This window comes from Pelophylax lessonae (genome assembly GCF_965119305.1).
Source record: "Pelophylax lessonae genome assembly, chromosome: 4".
NCBI lineage: Eukaryota > Metazoa > Chordata > Amphibia > Anura > Ranidae > Pelophylax > Pelophylax lessonae.
In genome coordinates, this window is record NC_138771.1 from 621,745,130 (window position 1) to 621,760,129 (window position 15,000).

The 15,000-nt window shown below is 43.1% G+C and overlaps 1 protein-coding gene across 3 annotated transcripts in view; it reads right to left on the bottom strand.

Annotated features, from left to right (window-relative positions):
• Positions 1 to 15,000, bottom strand: part of VGF (VGF nerve growth factor inducible) — a 23,136-nt gene that overhangs the window by 4,555 nt on the left and 3,581 nt on the right. The window lies entirely within an intron of this gene.

The window sequence follows — 15,000 nt, forward strand, 5'->3', positions numbered from 1 at the left end:
TAGCCATTAACCTTTTATGTTCTAGACATCTGCAGTTCCTGTTACGTTTCGGCTCACCATATATGGGCATGCTTCTCATCAATAAGGACAAAGGATCCAGTAATTACTGAAATGACTGCCCACCCACAGTCACTAAAAATATTTCCTTTCAATATATTATGGTAACAAGTGTTAAAAGTGGAAGGGGTATTCTGTTCTACGTGCTGATCAATTTTTGTCCATACAATATTACTCAGATGTTTCAGTACGTATGGAAGGTTTTTGCTTTAACTATGAGAGTCGGTTCACACTAAGGCGACACGACGCCTTACTACTTCGGGGGCGACTTGTGCATTACCATGCACCACGACTTCGGAGCGACTTGCAGGGACTTCACATAATGGAAGTCTATGCAAGTCGCTCCGAGGTCACCCCGAAGTAGTACAGGACCCTTTTTCTAAGTTGGAGCGACTTGTGTCGCTCCTATTAGAACGGGTCCTGTAGCGGTCAATGGACCGCGAGGGAGCACGACTTGTCAGGCTGACAAGTCGCCTGACAAGTCGCCGCTAGTGTGGACCGGCTCTTAGTGATTACTGCACAGGATAACACATTTGTTCCCAGTTCATTACAAGCAACATTGGAAATCACCACCAAGTGATATACAGCTTAGTGTATGGCTATTTCTGCAGCAGCTGTTCCCTAGAAAGTGGCTTGTGAGTCACTTATGGCGCTTTTCCACTGCATGGAACCGAGCGGTTCAGCTCGCTTTTGTGCTTTTCCACTGCTGGTACCGCATGGTATGGTGTAGGAACGGTACGGTACGGCGGCACTTTTCCACTACATGGAACCTGAATGGTACGGCTCTTTAAAACAGTACCACCTCGATTGTGGTTCCAAGAGGTACCATACCGGTACCATATCCCACAATCCTTTGCATGCAGCTGTTTGTCACTACTAGCCACTGATTGGTCAGAGAATAGTTGTTATCCCACAAACTTACTTTAGTACTACTTTAGTGGAAAAGCAAACCATACCAAACCGTACCGAACCGTTCCAACAACGTACCATGCGGTACCATGCAGTGGAAAACCAAACCAGGCCAAGCAGGGCCGAGTAGAGCCGAGCCGGTACTTGCAGTGGAAAAGTGCCAATGGAGGTTTTATCTCCTTCAGATAGTGCTTGCAGAAGTTACTCAGCAAGTGCTAATGTTCGAGCTACCTACCAGAGTTATCATTTAAACAAAAGGAAATGAAATATAGTTTATTTTATTTCATTTCAAGGTTAATCCTTATATGTTTCACCTGTGTATTAAGCTAAATGATGTTTTAGTTTAAAGGGTTAGTCCAACCAAAACTGGTATTTAAGCTCTGGGGTATATGCTAGCATGTTAAACCATCTTACACATCCTAGCAGATCTTTCAGGGCTTTACCAGGGAGATCTCTTTACTGCGTTCCCAGCTCTTAATACCTGCTCAATATAAGCAGCTAAACCATCTCTACTGGGTTTTTATTTATTTTATATTATAGAGAAGGAGCTGGAACATATTAAGATGGGTGAAACCACCAAAATCTCCTAGGTGGACAGGAACAGACCTGGAAAATATGTCAGGGAGCTCTTGCTATCGGACCATCCAATATATATAGGAAGCCAGGGACTGGCAGCACACCGTAATGTAGCACTGGCTCTTCTGTATCACTTTGTGGAGGACATTGAATCAGTTGCTTCGATTTGTTTTTACCATTAACTTTACCTTACACATCCTAGGAGATTTTCCAGGGCTTTACTAGGGAGATATCTTTGCTGAGTTCCCAGCTCTGCATTGCTGATCAATATAAGCAGCACCAATCTCACCATCCCTACTGGGTTTTTTATTTTATATTATAGAGAAGGAGCTGGAACACATGAAGATGGGTTAAACCCCCATATCCCCCAGGTGGACAGGAAAAGAGCTGGAAATTATGACAGGGAGCTCTTGCTTTTGGACCATCCAAGATATATAGGAAGCCAGGGTCTGGCAGCCAACAACAATGTAGCACTGGCTCTTCTGAAGCACTATAGAGGACATTAACTCAGTTTCTTTGGTTTATTCTTGCCATTAACTTTACCATCTAAATGCCATACCACAGTATTGCCAGGCTGGGTGAAAACCGACTGACATACCAGTGTGTTTTTGGATTGTGAGGAAACCCTGGAAAAAAAATCTGAATGGTAACAATGCCGATCTATGTGAGCTTGCAGACTGACTCTGCAAACTGCGATGATGGCCACAAGCAAATGTGAGCCAGATGAGAACATGCCAGCTATATAAAGATTGTGTTTGTGTTAGGAGCTGAACCCAGAACATCAATTTTAGTTGCTTTGCCATGTTGCCACTGCATCAGTTTCGCCAGGCAGTTTATGGGCACCTCACCATCACACTGATATCACCTTGTCGAAGATCCCATTCTGTTGCCCATTCAGCCAAAAGAGCAATTGTGAGGTTTGAAGACCTTGTTCACAATCTGGGTTCCAGTTCTTCCCAAAGGTGTTTAATAGGGTTGGGGTCAGTATTCAAGTTCCTCCCCACTAAACTCATTTAACCATGTCTTTATTGATCTTGCTTTGTGAACAGAATGATCATATGGAAAAGGATGCCATAAGGTTGAAGTGCACAATTGTCCAAATTCTCATTAAAGGAGAAGTAGGACCAAAGTGCTTTTGGCCCAATGTCTCCTATGGATCACTGCAGGGCACTCCATTTTCAGCTGACAGCGAGTTAACTCCCACTGTCGGCTGACACCCCACCACAGCCCTGGCAAGGGCAGATCAGAGAGCCGGTGACTGACAGTCACCAGCTCTCTGCTCACTAAAGACTGAGAACTGAATGATCAGTGCTCTTTGATCGCTTGGTTCTCAGTCTGTCAGAGGTGGTGGGGGACAGATGCAGCATCCACCTAGGTGTGTATAAATGTTTATTTATTTATTTTTTTTTATTCCCAAACTTCTCTTTTAATGGCACCCTTTACTGGAAACACTTGAACTCAATCACTTGGAGAGTTATCAACATACTTTTGGCCACAAAGCAAGTGTGATAAGGTATTCACAAGCTTTTGGCCATACAGAGTATCTGATAATGTTTGCAATCAGTGTATTATCACTTCTAATATTCTCTGAGCACTCCAGGCATTCAGCCTGGAAGCAGAATTTTCCAGCTTCATATTTTTGGCCAGAGGTATGCAGGAGAACGCCCCAGCAATGCCCCAGCAAGCTATTTGATTGACCCGATAAATGGTAGTGTGGGTCATTGCAATCCGTTTTCCCACACCAAGAAGTGAATAAGCATTGTTGAAAGTAGGAAGATATTTACAAAATAATGAGCAGAATACAATTTTTACTTGTATACTCACTACAGCGACTTTTAGAGTCGGTTCACACGAGTGCGACTTGTCAGGCGACTTGTGAGCCTGACAAGTCGCGCTCCCTCATTGACCGCTACAGGACCCTTTCTAATAGGAGCGACACAAGTCGCTCCGACTTAGAAAAAGGGTCGTGTACTACTTCGGGGCGACCTCGGAGCAACTTGCATAAACTTCCATTATGTGAAGTCCCTGCAAGTCGCTCCGAAGTCGTGGTGCAATGTAATGCACAAGTCGCCCCCGAAGTAGTAAGGAGTCGTGTCGCCTCAGTGTGAACCGGCTCTCATGGTACCATTACTGTGACCACAAATCTTGCTGGCTACATGTGTGCCAAAAATAATGTGTATAATTTACAGAGGTTGGTTGCAGCTAAACTTTGCAGACTAAAGACAGGGCCTACAAAACTTGGCCACAAAAGTCTGCAGCAGAAGTTTGGGCAAAAGGGGATTAAGCTTGGTGTTATCTAGTTACTAATGTGAGGTATACGGTGTCGGTACCAAATCCAGAAAAGGGTACAGTGGTCGTATTATTCAACGCTGAACTCCAAGCAGCTATCAAATAGACACCAATTGATTAAGTTATATATAAAGTATTAAAAGCATTTTTATTTATTAATTTTTATTATAGGTATCCAAATCTGTTTTATTGGTATCTTCCTTTAATCTCCTGCACTCACAAATCCAGATTGGGAATGAGTGGGGGGACTTTGATACAATCAGTCCCTTGCACATGTAGTCCAGTTGACAGGAGTAGAGAACAGAATGATATTCTCATCCCAGTGTTAATGCTCCTTTACAGTCCAATCAGCAGACTGGGGGTGGGCTGCTGACCAAGCTATATTGCTTATACCAGTGATGGCAAACCTTGGCACCCCAGATGTTTTGTAACTACATTTCCCATGATGCTCAACTACACTGCAGAGTACAGAAGCATCATGGGAAATGTAGTCCCAAAACATCTGGGGTGCCAAGGTTCGCCATCACTGGCAGTGATGGCAAACCTTGGCACCCCAGATGTTTTGGAACTACATTTCCCATGATGCTCAACTACACAGCAGAGTGCATGAGCATTATGGGAAATGTAGTTCCAAAACATCTGGGGTGCCAAGGTTCCCCATCACTGGTCTAGAGTACAGCTGTAATACTTTATGGATAATCTCTGACATCTGTAACCCTTTATACAAACGTATCCTGGGTTGTCTTCAGTGGAACCCTAGGGCTCCTCCACAGGTTGCTTCCTTAAACAATTAGGGATTTGTGACTCTCAGGTAAGTTACTATTAAAACCAATTATTTTTTAGCTATCTGTAAGAGGGAAAATTCTTCCCAAGGACCACAATTTAAAGAAGTAGTATGGGCAAAGCTATACAGGAGTGCAATTCATTCTGCACTTCTGTGACCCGTTTTCAGCTGGCAGTGGGCTAAAGCCCGCCGTCGGCTGATGTCACTCGGCTGGTCCAGGCTGGGGAAAGATCCAAACTCTACAGTTGAGATCCAACCAGATGCCTGGACCAGCATCTGGCTCAGTCTATCAGCTGCGCTGTTGGGAGACTGAGCCAGCCGATCCCCATCCTGGCACTCCAGTGAATGCTGGAGGAGAGAGCAGAGAGCCGGTGACTTACAGTCACGGCTCTCTGTTCAGAGCAGAGGGGAGAGCTTACAGTCATGGCTCTCTGCTCAGAGCAGAGGGGAGAACTTACAGTCATGGCTCTCTGCTCAGAGCAGAGGGTAGAACTTACATTAATGGCTCTCTGCTCAGAGCAGAGGGGAGAACTTACAGTCATGGCTCTCTTCTCAGAGCAGAGGGGAGAACTTACAGTCATGGCTCTCTGCTCAGAGCAGAGGGGAGAACTTACAGTCACGGCTCTCTGCTCAGAGCAGAGGGGAGAACTTACAGTCATGGCTCTCTGCTCAGAGCATCCAGATTGGGAATGAGTGGGGGGACTTTGATACAATCAGTCCCTTGCACATGTAGTCCAGTTGACAGGAGTAGAGAACAGAATGATATTCTCATCCCAGTGTTAATGCTCCTTTACAGTCCAATCAGCAGACTGGGGGTGGGCTGCTGACCAAGCTATATTGCTTATACCAGTGATGGCAAACCTTGGCACCCCAGATGTTTTGTAACTATATTTCCCATGATGCTCAACTACACTGCAGAGTACAGAAGCATCATGGGAAATGTAGTCCCAAAACATCTGGGGTGCCAAGGTTCGCCATCACTGGCAGTGATGGCAAACCTTGGCACCCCAGATGTTTTGGAACTACATTTCCCATGATGCTCAACTACACAGCAGAGTGCATGAGCATTATGGGAAATGTAGTTCCAAAACATCTGGGGTGCCAAGGTTCCCCATCACTGGTCTAGAGTACAGCTGTAATACTTTATGGATAATCTCTGACATCTGTAACCCTTTATACAAACGTATCCTGGGTTGTCTTCAGTGGAACCCTAGGGCTCCTCCACAGGTTGCTTCCTTAAACAATTAGGGATTTGTGACTCTCAGGTAAGTTACTATTAAAACCAATTATTTTTTAGCTATCTGTAAGAGGGAAAATTCTTCCCAAGGACCACAATTTAAAGGAGTAGTATGGGCAAAGCTATACAGGAGTGCAATTCATTCTGCACTTCTGTGACCCGTTTTCAGCTGGCAGTGGGCTAAAGCCCGCCGTCGGCTGATGTCACTCGGCTGGTCCAGGCTGGGGAAAGATCCAAACTCTACAGTTGAGATCCAACCAGATGCCTGGACCAGCATCTGGCTCAGTCTATCAGCTGCGCTGTTGGGAGACTGAGCCAGCCGATCCCCATCCTGGCACTCCAGTGAATGCTGGAGGAGAGAGCGGAGAGCTTACAGTCATGGCTCTCTGCTCAGAGCAGAGGGGAGAACTTACAGTCATGGCTCTCTGCTCAGAGCAGAGGGGAGAACTTACATTAATGGCTCTCTGCTCAGAGCAGAGGGGAGAACTTACAGTCATGGCTCTCTTCTCCGAGCAGAGGGGAGAACTTACAGTCATGGCTCTCTGCTCAGAGCAGAGGGGAGAACTTACAGTCATGGCTCTCTGCTCAGAGCAGAGGGGAGAACTTACATTAATGGCTCTCTGCTCAGAGCAGAGGGGAGAACTTACAGTCATGGCTCTCTGCTCAGAGCAGAGGGGAGAACTTACAGTCATGGCTCTCTGCTCAGAGCAGAGGGGAGAACTTACAGTCACGGCTCTCTGCTCAGAGCAGAGGGGAGAACTTACAGTCATGGCTCTCTGCTCAGAGCAGAGGGGAGAACTTACAGTCATGGCTCTCTGCTCAGAGCAGAGCGGAGAACTTACAGTCATGGCTCTATGCTCAGAGCAGAGGGGAGAACTTACAATCACGGCTCTCTGCTCAGAGCAGAGGGGAGAACTTACAGTCATGGCTCTCTGCTCAGAGCAGAGGGGAGAACTTACAGTCATGGCTCTCTGCTCACAGCAGAGGGGAGAACTTACAATCATGGCTCTCTGCTCAGAGCAGAGGGGAAAACTTACAGTCATGGCTCTCTGCTCAGAGCAGAGGGGAGAACTTACAGTCACGGCTCTCTGCTCAGAGTAGAGGGGAGAACTGAGTGATCAGTGGTGTTTAATCACTCAGTTCACAGTATAGAGATAGCGGGGAACAGATGCAGCATCTAATCAATGCTGCATCTACGTAGGTGAGTATAATTTTTTTTTTTCTAAATCTCAAACTTCTCTGTTAAGGAACAGTTTTCACAGTGACCATCATGTTAATGTACCGTGAGTCGTAGCTACAGTAAATGTTGGCAGGGTTTCCCTAAAGCTGTAAAATTATTTTAAGAGTGCCTTATGTTAAAAAGGTTGAGAAAATCTGGTGTAGACCAGGGTTTTACAAACTTTTTAAATAAAGGGCCAGTTTATTGCCCTTCAGACTTCAGAGGGGCTGGACTGTGACCACTTGGAGTGGGAATTTTCCTCGCATCAGTGGGAGTAAACATCACCACATTTGATATTAGGTGGAAGAATAGTTCCCCATCATTGCTATCATTATGAGGAATAGTGCCCCATTGTTGGTGTCAATGGGAGAAATAGTGCCCCATTGTTGGTGCCAATGGGAGAAATAGTGCCCTATTGTTGATGTCAGTTGGCAGAATAGTGATAAAGACAAGCAATTTGGCCCCCATGCCGCAGTCTGGAGACCACAGGTGTAGACATAGGGGTTGATTTGCTAAAACTGGAGAGTGCAAAATCTGGTGCAAAATCTGGTGCAACTCTGCACAGAAACCAATCAGCTTCCAGTTTTCTATGTCAAAGCATAATTGAACAAGCTGAAACTAGAAGCCGATTGGTTTCCAAGCACAGCTGTACCAGATTTTGTACTCTACGATTTTACTAAATCAACCCCTAAATTTTTTTCATGGATAGTGTAGGACCCACTGATAATGGGGTACTTTGACGTAGTGGTGGGCTTGAGCACTATATGGCCATATGGTGGGACCAAATCCCCATTTTTATTTATGGATTGTCTTCAAATTTGGTAATTTCTTTTGCATGTGTGTGCTATTTTTTAATAACCCCTAAATTTATCATTACTGTGATTGCATCCAGAGTTATGGGGGGCTGCCCACAGTATCCAAAACATTCCCCCAGACCAAAAGGAACTGGGAGAAGGTTAGAGGACAAAAAGGTTTTCATATTTTTTTGGTGTGCGGATCCTAATGCCAATTCATATTTTTATGCTCGGTTGCTCTTTCTCTATCAAGATTGTGTACAACTTAATAAAATGTGTGTTCAGGCGTTTCCAGCCCTGTTCTCGGGAAAAGCCTTCTAAAGAAGAATCTCTCTCAAGGGAGCAGTTTGTCACTTGTCAGGGAACATCCGACGTCTACTGGTATTTGGATCTGTGTCACGTACCGTGCGTGGCCTGACAATCTGGGATTTCCCTGTCACATTCCTCCTTCCCTCCTCCCTTCCTCACAATCGTCTTCACTCTAGATCTGTTACAGCATTCCATTTGCACTCTTTGCCCGTAAACTTATATTTGTAAATGCGGTCAACTGGATTTCGGTGTGTACATGGATACCGGAACCGGACACGCCTGGGTCCTCAAGAGGCAATGTTATCTGCAAAATATGCTGTTTCTATAGGAACGTTGGATGAAGATGCTGAAGTCCCCTCCCCCCCCCCCTTTCCATCCCCCCACCTCGGTACACGGATGCTGCATCAGACACTGCAGAGGTGTGTGGGAGTCTGCCCCCTCCAATTGGAAGGAAGGATTTCCCTCTGTTACTACACACAATGGGGATGCCCCGCTGCATTCAATATCGGGAGGGGGAGGAATTTTAACCAATCGCCTTCTAGATAATATTTAACTGTTTACTGTGGAGCCTTCAGACACCAACATGGGTTTTGTGGAGCGCCATTACTTACCTCTAGAACAGACTGTTATGTTAATGGGATATTTTACCATTTGCCTCTGACCTGTATATCACTGAGAGACATCTGGTGACTCCTAATGGTGTCTTCCTGGTGTCTTCCTTTCAGCCGGTCATACATGGGGATATCCAATGAGAAAATCAGAGACCCGACCCTTGGATCCAACATCTGCATTTATTCATTGTTGTTCGACTCCTTGTTACCCATTGCAGGCTGTGAGGCAGAAGAGGGTGGGGCTGGTATATCAGCAAAGGAAACCATATGGGGAAAAACCTTTGGGTATCCCCAGATCTCCAGTACAAACATTCAGGCTCTATGAACCCAGGATTGAAACTCAGCTGCATTGAAATCATATATGTTCAGTATATCTCAGTCCATTGCTTTATTTTGTTTTTTATACCTGCTCAACATCCCTCTGATCTTCATCACCTCCTTTATACCACTATCTTCTCCATCATCTCCTTTATACCACTATCTTCTCCATCATATCCTCTATACCACTATCTTCTCCATCATATCCTCTATACCACTATCTTCTCCATCATATCCTCTATACCACTATCTTCTCCATCACCTCCTTTATACCACTATCTTCTCCATCACCTCCTTTATACCACTATCTTCTCCATCACCTCCTCTATACCACTATCTTCTCCATCACCTCCTCAATAGTACCATCTTCTCCATCACCTCCTCGATACCACTATCTTCTCCATCACCTCCTCTATACCACTATCTTTTCCATCACCTCCTCTATACCACTATCTTCTCCATCACCTCCTCTATACCACTATATTTTCTATCACCTCATCTATACTACTATTTTCCCCATCACCTCCTCTATATTATTATTTCTCTATCACCTCCCCTTTACCACTATCTTCTCTATCACCTCCCCTTTACCACTATCACTATCACCTCTTCTATACCACTATCTTCTCTAACATCTGCCCTATACCACTATCTTCTCCATCATCTCCCCTATACCGTTATCTTCTCTATCATCTCCCCTATACCACTATCTTCTCTATCACCTCTCCTATACCGCTATCTTCTCTATCATCTCTCCTATACCACTATCTTCTCTATCATCTACTCTATGCCACTATCTTCTCTATCATCTCCTCCCAGACCACTATTTTCTCTATCACCTCCTCTATACCACTATCTTCTCCATCACTACCGGTATACCGCTATCTTCTCTATCAACTCCTCTATGCCACTATCTTCTCCATTACCTCCCCTATACTGCTATCTTCTATCATCTCATCTTTACTACTATCTTTTCTATTACCTTCTCTATACCACTATTTTCTCTATCACCTCCCCAATACCACTATCTTCTCTATCATCTACTCTATACCACTATCTTCTCTATCATCTACTCTATACCAAGATCTTCTCTATCACCTCCCATATACCACTACCTTTTCTATCACCTGCTCTATACCATTATCTTCTCTATCACCTACCCTATACCACTACCTTCTCTATCATCTCCCCTATACCACTATCTTCTCTATCATCTCCCCTATACACCTATCTTCTCTATCATCTACCCTATACCACTAATCTTTCTATCATCTCTCCTATACCACTATCTTCTCTATCATCTTCTCCAGACCACTATCTTCTCTATCACCTTCCCTATACCACTATCTTCTCTATCACCTCTCCCATACCACTATCTTCTCTATCATCCTATCACCTCCCCTATACCACTATCTTCTCTATCATCTCCTCTATACCACTATCTTCTCTATCATCTCCCCTATACCACTACCCTTTCTATCATCTCTTCTATACCACTATCTTCTCTATCATCTTCTCCAGACCACTATCTTCTCTATCACCTTCCCTATACCACTATCTTCTCTATCACCTCTCCTATACCACTATCTTCTCTATCATCCTATCACCTCCCCTATACCACTATCTTCTCTATCATCTCCTCTGTACCCCTATCTTCTGTATCACCTCCTCTATACCACTATCTTCTCTATCACCCCCCCCCCCCCACAAACCACTATCTTCTCTATCATCTCCCCCAGACAAGTATCTTCTCTATCATCTCCTCTATACCACTATCTTCTCTATCACCTTCTCTATACCACTATCTTCTCTATCATCTTATCTATACCACTATCTTCTCTATCATCTACTCCATACTAAAATCATCTCTATCACCTACTATCTTCTCTATCACCTCCCCTATACCACTATCCTCTCCATCTCTATCATCTCCTCTATACCACTACCTTCTCTATCATCTCCTCTATACCACTATCTTCTCTATCATCTCCCCCCAGACCACTATTTTCTCTATCACCTCCCCTATACCACTATCTTCTCCATCTCTATAATCTCCTCTATACTACTACCTTCTCTATCATCTCCCCTATACCACTATCTTCTCTATCGCCTCCACTATACCACTATCTTCTTTATCACCTCTCCTAAACCACTATCTTCTCGATCACCTGCTCTATACCACTATCTTCATCACCTCCTCTATACCACTATCTTCTCCATCACCTGCCCTATACTGCTATCTTTTCTATCATCTCATCTTTACCACTATCTTCTCTATCATCTACTCTATACCACTATCTTCTCTATCATCTACTCTATACCAAGATCTTCTCTATCAACTCCCATATACCACTATCTTTGCTATCACCTCCCCTATACCACTACCTTCTCTATCACCTGCCCTATACCACTACTTTCTCTATCATCTCATCTATACCATTATCTTCTCTATCATCTCCTCTATATTACTATCTTCTCTATCACCTCCTCTATACCACTATCTTCTCTATCACCTCCTCTATACCACTATCTTCTCTACCATCTACTCTATACCAAGATCTTCTCTATCCCCTCCCCTATACCACTATCTTCTTCATCACCTCCCCTATACTCCTATCTTCTCTATCATCTCATCTTTACCACTATCTTTTCTATCACCTCCTCTATACCACTGATTTCTCTATCACCTCCCCTACATGACTATATTCTCTATCCCCTCCCCTATACCACTATCTTCGTTATCATCTACTCTATACCACTATCTTCTCTATCATCTACTCTATACCAAGATCTTCTCTATCACCTCCCATATACCACTATCTTTGCTATCACCTCCCCTATACCACTATCTTTGCTATCACCTCCCCTATACCACTACCTTCTCTATCACCTCCCATATACCACTATCTTTGCTATCACCTCCCCTATACCACTATCTTTGCTATCACCTCCCCTATACCACTACCTTCTCTATTACCTGCCCTATACCACTATCTTCTCTATCATCTCCCCTATACCACTACCTTCTCTATCATCTCCTCTATACCACTACCTTCTCTATCATCTCTTCTATACCACTATCTTCTCTATCATCTCCTCTATACCACTATCTTCTCTATCATCTCCTCTATACCACTATCTTCTCTATCATCTCCTCTATACCACTATCTTCTCTATCATCTACTCTATACCACTATCTTCTCTATCATCTACTCTATACCACTATCTTCTCTATCACCTGCTCTATATCACTGTCTTCTCTATCACCTGCTCTATATCACTGTCTTCTCTATCACCTCCTCTATACTACTATATTCTCTATCACCTTCTCCTCTACCACTATCTTCTCTATCACCTCCCATATAGCACTATATTCTCTATTACCTCCTCTATACCACTATCTTCTCCATTATCTCCCCTATACAACTTCTTCTCTTTAATCTCCCCTATACCACTATTTTCTCTATCATCTACTCTATACCACTAGCTACTCAATCACCTCCCCTATACCACTATCTTCTCTTTCCCTTATGTGCTCTATTACCTCAATATCACTGTGATTTCTATCACCTTTCCTATATCATTACCTTTATCAATTAAGTCTTATGTATATCTGATATCTCTATCACTGTGTAGCCAGGTATCGTGTTTTCTCTGACACCTGCTCTACCTCACCAAGTTCCCTCTACAAAGTAAATATTCAGATACCTGATTTCTTTTCCTTGTCATTACCAAACTGTATTTGTGCCATCAGTGCTTAATCCATATTTCAGTGTACTAAATCAATTTTCCCTTGTCACAAAACGTTGACAGGCAGAAATGAAGTGACTGTTTAAAAATTTGATCTGCCGTTGATGGATTTGTGATTGTGCTGTTGGTGAGTGCAAATTTGGGCATATTGTTTCCCCTTTTTATTAGCATTAGGTGAACGAATTGTTAACTTTCATGGGGAAGGGAAAAAGTCCATAATCGGCTACATTGATTGCTTCTGACTCATAAAGCAGCAATAGCACTTTGGGTATGCTAAAGCAGTATTGGCTGAGAGGCCACTTTAGCATGCTTTAAGCACAGGTTAAGATGCCTTAAGTGCTGTTTAATGCTTGTTGATTCAGGGACATGGTCAACAATGTTTGCGATGCTTTGCACTGGATACATAAGACGTTCTTCCTAGCATCATTCTCTACGCTACCCAATTATGGCTAACAATTTGCAAAGCAGGTGTCAAAAACTAGCATCCGGCTTTAACAATAAAACATTACTTTTTTTTATAAAGCCCTCTGATTCCTCTTATATTAAATTGTATTTTAACTGTACTGTCTGCCCTTGTGTTGTAAAGCACGTTGTTGGCACCATAAAAATCTTGTATTATAATAATAATAATGATAATAAAGTAGACAAAAATTAAAACAGTTCCTTATATAAGATTATATATAAGATAAAATCTTGTATAATAATAATAATAATAATAATGATAATAAAGTAGACAAAAATGAAAACAGTTCCTTATATAAGATTATATATAAGATAAAATCTTGTATAATAATAATAATGATAATAAAGTAGACAAAAATGAAAACAGTTCCTTATATAAGATTATATATAAGATAAAATCTTGTATAATAATAATAATAATAATATTAATAATAATAAAGTAGACAAAAATGAAAACAGTTCCTTATATATAAGATATATATCATTGCATCACAGCTTAGTCCTCCTGGGGACCTTGTCTACATGGCATTTGTATGTTCTCCTCGTGGTCGGTAAAGTCCCATTCCAGGGCTCCGGTTTCCTCCCACAATCCAAAAACATGTTGTTAAGGTAATTGGCATTGACCTAAACCGTCCCTAGAGGATGAATGTGTGTCCTTGTATGGCTGTTGTGAAACCCTAGTGTGCCGTCAATACTGGCCGGCAAAGAGTGTCTCCTGTAAAAAGTGCTTTGGAATATGTAAGATGTAGATCAATCGATACAGGGAACAGTTTAACCTGCTGCTGTACATATTCTCTTTGCTTGTTCAGCGACAAGCGTGCATAGTCTCTGATGGTCTTGTGCAGAATTCCCAACATGCCGAGGGTAGGGGAACAAGCAACGCCAGAGACTAGAGAATCAGCTTTCTTCAGAATATGCCAACAATGTACTAATTTCAGTCTAGTAAAGCCTCGTACACACGCAACGATTATCGGCCGACTGATTGGCCGCCTTTTGTCCAGTGTTGTTGTGTTGGTTGAAATGTGCTCTAGACTGCACACGAATTTTAGCGGCCAACAAAAACCAACTTCAGAAGTGATGTCATGTTCTGGTTTACTTTTCGTGTGTTTTTTCTTCTCTGAGCATGCCCAGTCTTGCTCATCAGATTTTTGTCTGCCGAAATCTGTACTGACTGACGAAAAATTGGCCGTTCTGTTGATGGCCAACAAAAATGTTATAGCCTGCACACCAGATTTTGTTCGGCCGAAAAGTCGCAGTCGGTTGTCGGAAGCATCATACTAACAAGCCGAAAATCGGCCGATCGGACGTTGGCCGAAAATTCACGGCCAACAATCGTTGTGTGTGTACGAGGCATAACAATGACTATCCTCGCTCATCCTAGTATTTAGGACCATTAATGGTCTGCAACCTGTCAGATAAATGAGCTGTGATGGATCTCCACTCGTCAAACTAATAGCTGGACTATGTGGGTGATTTTAATTTCATGCTTCTAAACAATTTCAAATCTTGCTTGCAGCCTTCACTAAAATCAATGTGCTGCAAATGAAATGGTCTTCAACAAGTGGTTACGTTAACTGCCCACGTAGCTCAGCCCTAAGGTTCCAGTTCCAATGTGATGGCATTTTCAGTGTAAGAATATTCAGTTAAGTCTTCCTTCAAGAAAAAAACTTACCAACGGGCACTTT